Raw genomic sequence first — 6,397 nt, 5'->3', positions numbered from 1 at the left:
TACTTACATGTGCGCCCTGGTTTAGAAGTCTCCCAGCTAATCCTGCCTTGTAACTGACCGAAGTTGGAGAAACAGCCTTTCTTTTACTGTCTATGGAGCTTGCTGACATATCAATGATCTGAGCTACTGCGCATGTGCAATCAAAGATACAGAAGAAAAGATGTCTCACTCTGTACCTAAAACAGAGACCTGAACACAAGGTGAAAAGAGGAGCTGCAGCAGTGAGAGAGAGCTGTGCAGTACAACAAAAATATGGTGTTTTTTGAAAATTAAACCATGTAAACTTTAAAAATTCTGGTACAACCTTAAAATACAATTATGAACCTGAAAATGAGCATAATATGGGCGCTTTAAAGCAACACTAGAGAACTTTTCCCGCTTCGGTCCCCCTACAGGTTGGAAGCGGAATTGTCCATTACATTACATAATGCAGAGATCGGGTAGCGGATCTGTAGTTTGAATGAACTGGACAATGTAATGTAATGGACAATTCCGCTTCCAACCTGTAGGGGGACTGAAGTGGGAAAAGTTCTCTAGTGTTTCTTTAAAGGTAAAAAAAAGTGAAAGCTCAGATGGGCCGATCTGGAATCTTCCCTTTATGTCATCATAAGGGGAAAGGTTACCTCCCCTTTCTCTGCTTTACCCGCCGCCCACAGCTGCCCAGAGAATTTGGCCCGCCCATGAGGAAATAGAGCTACAACCGTGAGAGTGGTATCAATCTTTTCATATTACTCTCCCACTTCATTTCCTCCATAATTGAAATGTGATGAGCCTCAACCTTCTGAATCGCTATCATGGCTGCCTAATGTCTTTAGCTACTCCAGTGAGCCATGTGTAGGCTTTTTTTCACTATTCCTTGTGGAGAAAAAAAAGTTATGTTGTGAACCTGTCAGGCAAGACACTCAGAGGAATGAGAGAATTCCAGGGGAATTCCCCACCGCAGTTACGACGGAAGCAGATGGTAGTTGGTTAAGGAAGCTAAGAGGCATCATTTATCTTTATAAGACCCTCATTCCATTGGGGTCGGAGCAGGCAGAGGAAGAGGAAACATAGGAAAGCTAAATGAAGGATGGAGCAGAGAAAGATGTGGGTTATCTGTAAATTTTGCCGACTAAGATATCTGTTTTAGTCTGTGGCTGCTGATGGAAGGTTGCCTTCGTTGTAAGCTTGTAGTGCATCTCAATGGGGACAAAAGGATGTGTGCATGCAAGGAATAGGCGAGAAGGAGGTGATGGATGAGGAAGGGGGAAAGGAGGGAAGTAGCGAGAGAGGGTGGCATACATAGCTTGGCACGATGGAGAGGTTTAGGAGAAAGCATAAGAAGATGAAAGCAGGGAATTTAACTAAATTTAACTTTTTTTGTCATGGATAGATATTTCATTTGTAATTTCAATATACTGCAATTTGCTAAAATAATGCAAAGTTATTTGAAAAGGCAGGATCATTGAAGTGTACACTGTTGTTTACACTGTAAACATACTGCATTTACAGAGTGGTGCAACAAGAGTCTACAGCCATGGTAGTGACTCAGTGTGGCTGTATTTAAGCTCGGAAGCTTTGAGCTGAATGCTAACCACTGCATGCTAACATGCTGATTTTAAGCAGGTAAAATGTTAACCCCATCTTAGTTCAATATGTTATTGTGTTGGCTTGCTTGTGTTTGCTAATTAGCACAGAAAGTAGCTGAGGTTGATGAAAATATTAGTTTTGCACGTATTTGATCATAAACTAGAGTAAAAGTATTGTCTGCACAAACTTTGATCAATCCATGAGTTGGTTGGGCCATTAGTTGTTGAGATATTTCATTCTGGACAAAAGGGGTAGATTGAAAGACCATTGGCCATTGGCCTGTTGGGTTCAATTAGTTCATCAGCCTTATGAAAAACGTGCTTTCAGAGACTGGATGTAAGGGCTATGTAGTTCCTCCCAGATGACAGAGCAGTGAACTGTTCTTCTCAGACAATGTTTGCAGTAGCTCTCATGAACTGATGATACCTCGGCACTGATGATGTGCAGTGCAGTTTTAACAATCGCTGCATGGCTTTTTTATTAGGATACTCTTTGCCATACATCGGTACAAGTCAACCAGGATTAGGGGGTTGGCGTTCTGTCTTTAATCCCCCTCAAGAAGTAGAGATTCAGGTGAGGTCCTATGAGATATAAACACCCAATATTGTAAAACTGGAGACTATAGGTCCACCTTGATGTTGTTCATGTAGATAGCACTGTGTCTCCAGCTTTTAGACTTCATGAAGTCTACAATGAGGTCTTTGGTCTTGTTGATTTTGAGATTGTTATTAGAGCTCTACTCCGCAAGGTGCGTAACATCCACCCATGTGCTTACTCCAAACACCCAGCCTGTATGCTAATGCATACTGAACATTTGAGGCAGGCAAATGAAAAGCTAATCATAGCTATAAGTTAGCTGAGGGGTTACAGAACATTTTAACGCATGCCAGTATGTCTCCAACATACATGGAATTCTTTGTGGTTCAGTTCTATAGATGTCCATGCATTTTTAAGTACCAAAGGCTAAAATCCTAACATCCACTATACATCTGCCCTTGCAGAAGCTTATGCGGAATAAGCTTCCATATTTGTGCTCTTCAAACCCAATACTCCCATATGGGAAACGAAGGATCTAGCAGCTGGCCAAAGGGTAATCCCCACCTCAGAGACGAGCAGGATATTTGGCTTACAAGTCTTCAGGCAGTGCTGCTACTCTGCCTGGGAACAGCTTTTTCCTTCCTTGTCAGTTGGCTGCTGTGAGCCCCAGTGACTGCTAAGGGGGGTAGGGGGGTTTGGGGGAGGGAGGGTCCTAATCAGAAGACCATGGGTGATGGGAGCCAAGATCGTGCTCCGAATAAAACCGGGTTCAAAGCGGCTGTCTGTAACAGGGCGAGAGAGAGAGAGAGAGAGGGAGAAAGAAGAGGAAAATGTGGAGGGAGAGGCAGAGGGGAAAGGAAGTCAGACAGGTTTAGTAAAAAAGAAAGAATAGAAAGGAGGGAGGGAGGGAAAAAGATCGGTAGAAGATGAAAAAGAGGGAGAGAGTATCCGAGTATCCCTCAGCTCCACCACCTACTCACAGTCTGTTGAGAAGAGTTTAATCGGAAATACCAAATGAAGGAGGAGAGATGAACAGTGGCATTCTCATTAAGTCATCTGATATGGCCATGATCACATAGACCTGTGACCCAAAAATGGCAAGGGGAGATATCCTGCAGGTTTTCCAATGTGTGCTAGACGTTTAATCAGCTGGTGTGTCACATGGTTGCCCACCGCTGGTCTAAACACACATCCCTGACACTAAAGTAATAGAAAAAGGCAAACTGAGCAGTGGTGAGTTCTCAAAATCAGGTTTCATGGTGCTCCTTTGGCCTTTTGTGTGTCTGTCCTGCCAATGTTAACTTCACAGCTCAATGCCTTTGTGCTAAGCATTGGATAAAAAAAGCGCTGGAGATATATATACTTTCTTTTCTATATTGTAGTGTTTGGCTCCATCTTGCGGAGGTTTGAGGAAAGAGTACAGTCTTCACTGTGTGGCATGTTAATACAGAAAAAGAGAAACGTTAAAAAAAATGATAGACAATGATGTAATAGCAGGGATAAAGAAAGCAGTCCCACTTTGTGTCCTAAAAAGCAACATGGTTTTATCTCAGAAATAAAAAGATGATCTGAGACACGTTTCAATCTTTATCTGAACACTTGTATTCGTACAAACCTTCTTCATATGACAGGTTTATGTTGTTTCTTTTATTCATTACTTTCTTCTGAAACTCCCACTAGGGGGAGAAATTGCTTCAAGGAAGTTGTCTTGGATTCAAGTCGATGTCAGTCTTGCCAGGCCCGTCACTTCTCTCCAGAAAGTCCTGCACTCTTATGTAACTTTACGATGCTCTGTGGATTTAAACTGCACAGTTCATTAACACAGGAACCATATGTCAATGCCAGATTTAGCACATATCCCATTACACATTATAATATTATATGAGGAGTTTGGGGTACGCACACAGACACAGTCTCGCTCTGAGCTTTCTCACACTTTTCTGTCTCTGTTGAAGATAGTCAAAACTCAGGCTTCTGTTCTGTTATTTTTAAAAGAATAACACACGCACACACACCTTTCTCCTTTGAGTCCCCTTAAACACATACGTAAACGAGGTTCCCACACGCTTAACTTTTTCCACTGCAGCAGCAGACCACTTTAATCACCCTGTCACCACCACTTGCACTCTTTCTTCCTCCCTTTTCTCTCAGGACATGATTTTTCTCCACAAGTCTCAATTTCATGCTCCCATTTGGATAATTACATTAGAATTATGTTATGTAATGTGTATTTTTTTATGTCTCTCCGTATGTATTTATGTATTTTAAAGTATATGACCTTAGTATCATGTAATTTGGTTCATGTGACCTTAAAAGCGGTATGGGCTGAAATACCAGCAGTCTGTTTTTATGTGAAATACCATACTGCCAGGCTGCCAGAACCCCATCGGGCCAGACCAGACCAGGCAGCGGGGCACTTGCTCACTCCTCCCCTTGAAAAAACAAACTCTCTTACCATGAAACACCTGTAGCCTCCCCCTTCTCTATACACCCCTCCTCCCCCCTCCCGCTGCCTTTGTGTCCTTTTTCTCTCTCCCTCACCACCCCCTTACCTACTTTTATTTACTGTTCTTTCCTCTGGACGTTTCCTGTTTTTTTTACATCAGCCCTTTCTCACAAAGCTGTGTCTCCCTTGATGTTTTTGTGTATCGGGTCTCACACAGTGGGCACCTCTCAGGTGACGGGCCATTCGCCCTTCTGACATCACTTTGTTTCCCAGACTGTGTATTAGGTTGCTGTCATCATATTGCCTCAGTAAACCTTGTTACTGTTCTTTACGCAGTACAGCTGTTAGTCACCGACAGTCTGGGGTCAATTCACACTCAGTTGACGTAACTCAAAAACAAAAAACACTGTACATTTATTCAATTACTGATGTTAAAGTCTCCCTCCACTCAAAAAATTGTTTATCTTGTTTTATGTCCCCTAAAATGTCTGACCTTAACTATACTGACTTGTATCTGTGCAATATCTCTAGAGAGTTGTAGACTCACGGTTGTAGACTAACCCATATTTTCACATTCCTCCAAAGGGGGAAATGTCTGGATACCTTCCTAAAATCTGAGATTTAAACATATCATAAACATATTTTAACCAAGCTAGATTTGGTACGTCACAGATTCAGAAGCCAATCACTGTCTATATGCAAAAGCCAGAAAAGAAACCCCAAACTTCCAGCTCAGAGAAAAAAACACTATCATCATAGTTGTCAGCCACTGCCAGTTACAAGCTAACCAACAACTTTAACAAATAAAGATGCTAACTACACTTACCATTCTGATGCATCTGCTATAGTCACCGATTTTGGTCTGACTCACGGAGCTCTGGCCGCATACTGTCTCAACAGCCCGATAGGTTAACATGGGCGCCAAAAAGGAAGCGGGCAGCACTTCCTGTTTGAATCCTATCTGAACCCTGCATGAGGCTTAAAACATGTATGGCTAAATCTCTCCGATGTTTCTAACCATCTCGATGCACATTGCTCTTTCAACAGTCAACCATGCGCAAGCAGCAGATGGACGGGGCGCGAGGCCAGATCCAGAATTTCTCAATGAGGTAGAAAGAGTAAATGTGCTTCCAGCTCAGTTTTTTCGTTTAGTTTTTATATGGGAAAACTATGTTAAACTAAATATCAATCATGGTATTTTTAAAACGTATCAGGAGGGGGACATTAAGTTCAATTTTGTGTTATTTTTACTTTACTTGAGTGTTTCCATTTCCTTCTACTCAATACTTCTACTCCAATACATTTCAGAGGAAAAGATTGTTCTTTTTGCTTGACTACATTTATTTGACTGCTGTAGTTACAAGTTACTTAGATTATGATTTTACATAAAGCATATTGTCATCTTGTGAAATATTATGCATTGTTATTGATCAACCTACCCAACAGTATAAGTAGTTAAAATGCTAATGTATGCATAGTAATATAATAGTATAACAATTATAGTAACAGCATTCTGATGGAAGGGGCTATTCTGCATGATGAGGGCTTTTATTTTGCAATGTTACCGCTAAGTACATTATGCTGCTACTCCTTCTGTACTGTAACCTATAGCTTTTACATAAAGAAATTGTTTGACTGGAAAACTAGTTTGAATAGGAAATAAGCTTAGATGAAATACTAAATAATGCTACAGCCAGCAGGCAGTTAGCTTAGCTTCGCATAAAGATAATAAAATTATGATTACCTTTCGGAACCGTTTTGCATAACTATGATACACTCTGTGATTTAATTTGTTCCTTTGCCCATTTGACTGTGACTCAGACTCTAGTTTGAATCTCAGCTTGG

The sequence above is a fragment of the Perca fluviatilis genome, chromosome 1 (genome assembly GCF_010015445.1).
Source record: "Perca fluviatilis chromosome 1, GENO_Pfluv_1.0, whole genome shotgun sequence".
NCBI classification, from domain to species: domain Eukaryota; kingdom Metazoa; phylum Chordata; class Actinopteri; order Perciformes; family Percidae; genus Perca; species Perca fluviatilis.
The sequence above is the reverse complement of the archived record's forward strand: the minus strand, read 5'-3'. Positions refer to the sequence as shown.